The sequence below is a fragment of the Pinus tabuliformis genome, chromosome 2_2 (genome assembly GCF_031772625.1).
Source record: "Pinus tabuliformis cultivar Carrire ecotype Pingquan chromosome 2_2, CPIR1, whole genome shotgun sequence".
Lineage (NCBI taxonomy): Eukaryota > Viridiplantae > Streptophyta > Pinopsida > Pinales > Pinaceae > Pinus > Pinus tabuliformis.
The window spans coordinates 654,490,157-654,499,118 of NC_142300.1; the positions used below are offsets into that span (position 1 = coordinate 654,490,157).

The following is an 8,962-nucleotide window of genomic DNA, read 5'->3' on the forward strand; positions in this document are numbered from 1 at the left end:
TGTCCATAATGATGATGATGATGGCATGAATGGTGATTATGATGATAATGTAATGATGGCAATAACAATGACAAGGATGATGGTGATGATGATGACAATGATTATGATAATGAGAATGACCTTACAATCTTATGGATTCGTGAACAATTACTAGTTTCAATACCATCTTCTAGATACGTATTACTATCATACTTTTTAAATTTTCTGTCTCTCTTGAGGTATCTTACTATAATGGTGTTGTCAACACTAGAAATATATCTTGTTGTAATGGTGGTTCTAATGTTAGCACTAGAAAAGTTTAGAAGGGAGGTTGCTACTACAAGAGGAATTCCTTCTAAGTGACTATGGTATTCAAAATGAGGCTTTATGGGCTGCTTGTTAACACATGTTCTCATGCTCATATAAAATTAATGTGAAAAGTTGCTTTAATTGGTTCCCATGCATAATTGATATTGATAATGGGGTGGTATAAAATTGTAATGGGCATATCCGTTAGTTAGTTATGATGGGTCAACAACATTGAAACCATCCAAGTGACATTTCACCTTGGAACAATCGTCGCTCGTGCGAAAACACGAAGTTTATGTAAATGAAAGTTGTGATTGTAGTGGAATTAAAACCATCGAGAAATATCAAAGAAGACGCTGCCTACCAGTTTTGAAAGACAACCAAGGCATTGAACAACTATTTGCGTTAGGATGTAGTGAGGGAATCAAAGGAAATTTGGCAGCCCTAAGTTGCCATTACTATTGCCAATCACACATTCAATAGTAACCATAAAAGGTAGCCACATATAAACAGAACCTCGAGGTGTTGACAGTCAGAATCTATTGTAATAGCTTTGACGTATATATAGTTTTATGTTTAGATGAGAATGAAGTGGGCTTCATCCAGGGTTCGGCTCAATCCTCGTCCATTCCATGCAGTGGTGTTTAATTCGCCAAGCAAGAGAATATTACGTGAGTGTTCAGAGTTAAATCAACAGAAATCAAGGACGTGTGATTGTCAAATTATTGCTCCTCCCTTATGATTGAGCGCTTGATGCGATGGTCATTATCCTTGGGTGATACTTTTATTCCCCATTTTTTATTGAAAAAGTAGCGTTTTTCTGTTCGATTATGATAGGATTGGATGAACGCTGGTTTGGGTGGATGTAGACCCATGTTTTTTTGTGGTGATCTTCAAATGTCTTGAGGATAAGAAAAAAATCCTTGAACAAGGTCCATGGTTTTGGGGATGAGTTGGTCTTCTAGTGAAGCCATGGTTTCCCAACTTTAATCCTCTCACTATGTTGTCGATGACTACTCTAGTATGGGTAAGATTCCCAGTTTTCCCATTCACTTTACCCATCTAGATCTCTTAGAAAAAGTGGGCAATTTTATTGGAAGATTCGTCAAAGTAGACAGGGAAAGACTTTTGAAAGGAATTTTCACCTATGTTTGCATATGTGTTTAGGTAGATCCCAATGAAGTTTTGCGAGATAAAATTTAGCTCAAGTGGATGGGAATTGTGTATTCCCAACCCCTGGACTATGAAAATACAACTTTTCGATATAGGAATTACCAACAAGATAGACACCTTCAAACTGTCTGTCCCTTTCCAATAGGGGCTTCCTCCTTACAGTCATCTAAGAACTCTAGCTGCAGTTGGAGGGATCTTAAAGAAAGAGAGGGATCCAAAATGTAACACCCCTCCCTTGTGTGTCAAACTTTGCAAACCTAAGCTGAGAAAAGTTAGGTATGATGTGTAATATAAAAAGTAAATACATTATTAATAAATTAATCACTTGGAAAAGTGAGACACCAAGAGATGAGATTCTTGCCAAATCACATTAGTGAATGGGAAAGGATAATCCTTTCATGGTAAAGCTTCTCGATTTAATTCTAGATAAGTTGGATGGATTGGAGATAAATATCCATTGAGAAAAACATAAAAGTTGTGCGGGATAGAAAGGCAATCTTCTATGAGGAAAATCCTCATGGGAGAGAAAGGTGAGCTTTTATGAGATAATCCTACGCAAATGTATAAAAAGATCCATAAAAGCGAGACACTGCTAATGGAAACCATATCCTTCCATATGCTAAGGTCAATGGTGAAGTGGGTCTAATCTCTTGCTATGGAACTTCATGCATGGACAAGGAATCAATGTCTACCTACTATGCCAAGGGGAATATTAGAAGGGTACTAAATAGGACTAAAGACTATTGGCTATTGGAATGGCTAAGTTATACTAGATATAGATCTTTATCTCGGTAGAGAAGAGAGTAAAGAAGTGAAACGTAGAGATGCGAGTATCATATGTCTAGACGCGTATAATATGTATAGAGCTCGAAGAGAATGAAATTCTCTGAGAGCTAGCCATGGCTTAAAGAGCCTCTTTTTAGTTGTTGAATTTAATGTCGATTGCTTTCTCCTTTCCCTTATTTCCTCTCTCTTATTCTTTTTTCTTTTCTCCTTTCTCTTATTCCCCTGTCCTTTCCCCCCTCTCCCTACACGTACCCCACCCTCGCCTGGACGGCCCTCAAGCGTGCCTTCCCCTATCCTCGCCCTATGATCGCTTACCGCTTATCTTTTTTCTTGAACTCGTACCTTTGATGGCTCCTCCGGAGAGCGTTCCGTTCTCCTGCGGTGCCGACCCTTACCTCTTTCAGAGTAAGATAGACTTCTTTCTTCAAACAAGTAACAGTTGTTCGAAAAAAAAGAACAACCAAAAACACCCAAAGTACTCATACCAACTTTCTCTCCTACCGAACCGAAGCAAAGCGTAGGTAACTGACTTTCTTTCTCTCGATACAGCAACCGAAGCGAAGCGTAGGTAACCGACTTTCTTTCTCTCCTACCGAAGGTAACGACCAAAGGTAGGCATTCATCTACCGAAGGGAGGACGATAGGTAACTGACTTTCTTTCTCTCGATACGACAACACAACTACCAAAGGTAGGCATTCTTTCCGACATCTTTCCAACTCTTGCTCTTACCTCTCTTTCCAAAGGAAGGAAGGGGGGTGTGGGGGGAAGGAAGGATCAGCTTCCTTCCCACCGCCAATGAAGGAAGGGGGTTGTAAGGAAAATATTATTAGTGCCAAATGAAAATTTATGTTAGGGATGCTTTCACATAGTTAGTTTTGTAATTATTATAAACATCACATACATAACAACCACAAATAAAAAAAGTATTTAATATATAAGAACAAAACTAATGAAGTTGTTAGTACTAAAATGAGGCATATACTATCACATGTAATCTTAGATATACTTAGTGTGAAACACCATGACATCAATGTCTGAGCAATTTGTAAATGTGCAACAAGGGCTCAATAGGGGGCTAATATTTATTTGATAGTCACGTTCTTGGCTTTGTTGCTTCATTTGAAGGAAGGAGGACACTATTGAATTATTTCAATTACATGGTTCACACCTTCCAAGTATTAGTTAACTTGCCTAAAAAGGTTCCTAACACAAGTGATCAATGCAAATATCACCCATAGGCTACTTTTGTTCACAAAACTTAACTCTCCCACTTTATTTTTGTAAATACCCACTAATTCAAGTGTAGCCATGGTAGTTGATGCACAACCTCATGTGCACCAAAAAACATCCCATAACCAACCTCCTCGAACCAAGCTTGCCCTTCCACTCCTAACACCAAAATGTGCAACACTTATCATAGGGTCCAAGGGGTATTGTCCTTGGTGGCCTCTCATCACTATCGATAACTAGGGTTGAAATGTCACAACCCATGCTTGTGAAACATCTACATCATTTGGCACATTGAATTCCATCCATGCGCACCAAGTTCTAATATGCATGCATGCTTATCCTATATCTGCTTATATTTAGGAATGCCAACCATGACATAACCATTACAATATCTTTCTTCTTATTCTTCTTCTTCTTATTACTATAGAAAAAAAGGACCCTTTTGTTATTCACGAGGAAGAAAAAAATCACAAACATTGACAAAAAGATTGTAACTTCTGTCATTACAATGGGTTTCCAGAAGACAAGGCATCACGACCCAGAAGAAGAGAAAAAGAAGTTGTTGTAAAACCAAGGTTTTACAATTTTTTTTTCTTCTGCAAATTATAAGACTGACTAGAAATGACAATAGCATGCAACCAAAAATTGTAGAAAGTGTATTATACAACCACGAAGAGGGCCCTACTATGAGAAAAACGAAGACAGTGACTAGAAATGACATTAGCCTGTAACAAAAAATTCCCGAAAGTGTATTATACAACCATGAAGAGGCCCCTGTCAAGAGAAAAAGAAAGACATTGTATTTGAGGCTAATTGAAAGCTGAATGTAGACTCACTTGAAATTTATAGTAAGCTAGTTGATAACTAATTGAAAATTTGACTTAAAGCTGATCCATATTAGTATATGGGCATCGAATGAGAACTTTGAACTGGGTTGCCAACTAATTCATCATAATATATGTAACCTGTCTCCAGACAAATAATTCTTTTTTAGAGAGAATCTACAGTTGTATTTAGCTCCCTATGGATGTGATGGAAATTGATTTCCTAGAAGTGGTTCTTTAACTCCACAATTTTGCTTTTCCAGGAGGATAAACTTATAACTTCCAACTATGCTTTACTGTCATTTTTTTTTGGCTCCATTACAATATTTGTATGTCAACAACATGGCACACTACAACCAAGAAGATGAACAATTACATCATTAAGAGTTACAAAACCATCTTGCCATCGAATAACCAACATTAATTAAACAACCATTTAACAACATAATAGCAATTACACTATATATATATATATATATATATATATATATATATATATATATATATATATATATATATATATATATATATCACATTACACGTATAAATACCGCATTTCAATAGAAGTTAGATGAATTGCGCTAGTCCCAAAGTTTTGCTTTGACTTGAAATTAAACTCTTCTTCACTTTGTGATTTTTGTGTTATCCACTAGCATAGACCCATCTTAAATATAGATATAATATGAGCGGAGAGGGATCCAATTTCTTCATTGGCAATTATTTTTTATGAGCAAACATTATTTAAATGTTTTGTATTTTTATTTTTAATTTTTAATTTTTAAAATTTATTTTGGCCGACACTAGCAAAATTTCAACTTTGATGATGGACAAACATCGCTGTAACCATACTAGGTTGTAGAGTGAGCTTGGCATATTCATATTATTTTCATCATCAACATTGAGGATTGTGTAAAGCTCAGTGGAAGATGCCCCTTGGAATGATGGACAAACATGGCTGTAACCATACTAGGCTGTAGAGTGAGCTTGGCATATTCATATTATTTTCATCCTCAACATCGAGGATTGTGTAAAGATCAGTGGAAGATGCCCCTTAGAATAGTTTTGATGCCCCCAAAATGACTTCCATTCTCAACCCCTCCCCATGACATTTGAACTTAAGACCTCGTAACAACTAAACCCCATACAAACCAACTACCCTACAACTTATCATGGATCAACCACAACAATACTTATTATAATAATTTAAAACCAATATTTCTAATTACTTTTCCATATTTATCTCATTTACAAACCCCTCAACCCCATCCCATTATTATTACAATAAACACAATAATATATCACCGAGGAAAGAGTTCAAAATTGCGAAAACAAAAAATGCACAACAACCTCTGGTCCCAACATGACAACATGAATGAAGTAGGCCTCTCATGTTGGAGATGATTTAGGGGTTATTCCATGGCCTTCTCTCCCTTTGAAACCCCCCAACCATCCCTGTAATAATTTATTATATTATCTTTAACAATGCTACTTTTACTCTCAATCTTTAACAGCTACCGGCCTTCCCTCTTCAAAACCCTTATATAAAGTGTTTTCTCTCCATCGACCTCAAAAACCATTATATAGAGAGTTTTCTCTCTGTCGACCTCTTTTCCCTTTGCCTTCGAAGCATTTTTGCACAGTTAAATCCTTTGTCCAAAATCCTCGGGGTTTCGCATTCGTGTCTGATATTGGGCGAGTTTCTGGCATATTTTGGATCCATCGATCTCATTCGAGCCCTCCCTCTGTGCACTATTTGGTATTGGGATGGCTGGAACTCAGGAGGATCCTGTTCTTACATGGGCAGTAGATGACGATTCGAGAGAGAACGAGGATGATGCCGGAAAGGAAGAGGACATTGGAGCTCAGGTTGCACCCATTGTTAAGCTTGAGGAGGTTACTGTCACCACGGGCGAAGAAGAGGAGGATGTCCTTCTTGACATGTAAATTTCTTAATCCATGGCTATTTCAAGATTTTGTTTTCTCAGTTGAAAGTTGTTTTCATGGCCTCTTCGGTGGCCCTTTTCCTGTGCACATAAATGGGACCTTCACTATAAGGAAGATGCATTTGGGCAGTTATTTACTTCTAATTTTTCTCCTTTTTAGTAAGATCTGTTTTTATCGGGTTCTCGATGTTTTGTTCGCCTGTTGATGATGATCAGATTTGTCATTTCAATGGGGTGCTGAAGAAACTCTATGGTAGATGCATTTAGCGGGCTATGGTTTGTTTTATCGGGTAATTAGGGTTTTGCTTGTCTGTGTATTTTGTGAGTTTCTTGTTGTTTTGATGTCCCATTGATATTTTGATCAACATTTTTTGATCTCATTATGGTCTATAATAATTGTTTTCCTATGTTGATAGGCTGCCGATGAAGATTTTTTCGGGGATGCATTTGATGGTTTATTTGTTATCATTGGGGGTTTTGTATTTTGACGAGTCTTTTTATATTTTGTTGAACTATAGGCCATCATTTTTTCAATGTCTTTGAAGAATCTATGATGGTTTCTCTGTTATTCTGGTTTAGTGGGGGGTGTGATGGTCATTTGTTATTGTTAAGCATACGGGGTTTCGTATTTTTTGGTTTTTGGATTAGCCATTGAATACTGAATTGGGCCTATTTGATAATCTGTCTTTTGGTTATTGGCATTAGGGTGATTTGTCTTTTTATGTTGTGAGGTGGTATGATTCAGGCATATGTCTGTTTTGGTCTTCTGTCAACTGTTTTCGTTGACTTTCTATGATGTTTTGAACAGGCTGTTGATCATTTCTGTACTTTATGGGGATGTATGGGATGAGCATTCTTTTGTTATTAAATAGTTGATGATTTGTATTCTTACATGTTTGATGTTATTATTGAGCTTTTTTGTGGGATCCTTTTCGGTAATGTTAAGGAATATCTCCTGTGTTTTTAATAGGTCGTTGGTAATTTATCTTTGAATGCATTTGATATGGTGGGATATTGCGGACGTTACTTCTAATGGATGCCATGGGCTCTTAAAATGATCCTAATGCAGTTTCATTGTTTATTAATATTCCCATTCTTTTTTATATGTTTGACCCTGCAGGAAGGCGAAGCTGTACAGGTTTGACAAGGATGGGAATCAATGGAAGGAGTGTGGTGTAGGAACAGTAAAGTTTCTTAAGCATAAGGATACTACAAAGGTTCGGCTGGTCATGAGGCAATCCAAGACATTGAAAATATGTGCAAACCATTTAAGTATGTAAATTTGTTTGTTTGTTTTTTTTTGTGTAATTTCCCCCCTGAGATTGTAATAGCTTATCTTACGTCCAAGTTTTAAGAGGCTTTCTGTGCCGAGAATTTGTGTTGATCCTTATTATATGGATTATATTGTTTTTTTTTTTTTTTTTGCCTTGCAGTTCATTCCCCAATGTCACTTCAGGAGCACGCAGGTAGTGATAAAACTTGGGTCTGGCATGCAACTGATTTCTCAGATGGGGAACTGAAGGAAGAACTCTTCTGCATTCGTCTTGGCTCTGTAGACAGTGAGCACTGTTCTTAGACTCTTCTAATCCTTGTTATGATCTTTTCTTTCTGTCTTGTATTTTTCTTTGATAAAATCAATGTTTGAGTACCTATATTCTTGGATCATTTCATTGAAGGGTTGATTTTGCATATGTTCTTAGGATGCTTTTGTGCAGATTATAGTGGGTTGGTAAGGGATCCCCCTCCCCAAACACCCTATTAGCATAGTTAAGACTTGAGTTTAGGGTGGCTTTAATTATCTTCTATAATAGCAAATGATACGGAGGATTGTGCATAACCCACCCCCTTTTTGATTCCAATAAGCAGAGGTGGTCACTATGGTAATCCGATTTAAATTTGTAGTTAGAAAATGGGGTCACAACTTTCCATATTTTTTGTTTTGTTTTGTCTTTTTACATCAAACAATAGTATATTTATTAGAACCATAGTCAACTAAACAAACAGGGAACAATTTATTTGACAGGTGGAAGAAGTGATAGGCTTAGAGCAATTGAATTGTAGGCCATGCTTCTTGACAAATTGATGAACAGATGTCTCCTTACTTGAGATTTAGGTTGGCACCATGGCACCATCCTGTCCATCATTATACACTAATCTTGTCATTATCTTCTTCACTGTGAATGACTGGCCTGTTCCCTGCAAATAGATCTGGGCATAGAGGAGCCAATCCAAGAACAGTAATCTCTAGCACACGACAATATTAATGATCTAAATACCTAATCCTGAAGCTTGAGTTTGATTTTTCTCTACTGGTTCTAAATCTCTGATTGAGAATCTCCCACTCGTCATTATCAAACCTTCTCCTTCATCATTGGCATCAGCTGCACTGCTGAGGTACTTTGGTTGGTTGTCATTGGACTTGAGAGCTTGAAGTTTCAAATGATTATAGTAACAGACAGCCAGAAAAGCCAGTCCACACCCACTCAAGTTTATGACTGTAACCTTTTCATTTATTACAGACAAAGATTATGTTATGAGCAACCAGTCCTTGACAAGACCAGCAACATTCATAGTCAAGGCTGAAGTCTTTCCTATTAGAAGAAACACTGCAAGATTAAGAGCCAAGGCACAAGCAGAAATGTCATGTAATCCAAATCAAAGGAAGAGACCCTGATTATCAGAAATGGGTATTCTACTAAGGCCCAGGGGGTGCTGAG

General features: G+C 37.1%; 1 pseudogene across 1 annotated transcript; it reads left to right on the forward strand.

Annotated features, from left to right (window-relative positions):
* Nucleotides 1-6,066: 6,066 nt before the first annotated feature.
* Nucleotides 6,067-7,988, forward strand: LOC149194315 (ran-binding protein 1 homolog c pseudogene; annotated as a pseudogene). Its single transcript, XR_016255085.1, has 3 exons — nt 6,067-6,242; nt 7,366-7,517; nt 7,679-7,988. The product of XR_016255085.1 is annotated as a ran-binding protein 1 homolog c pseudogene (transcript).
* The last annotated feature ends 974 nt before the right edge of the window (nt 7,989-8,962 follow it).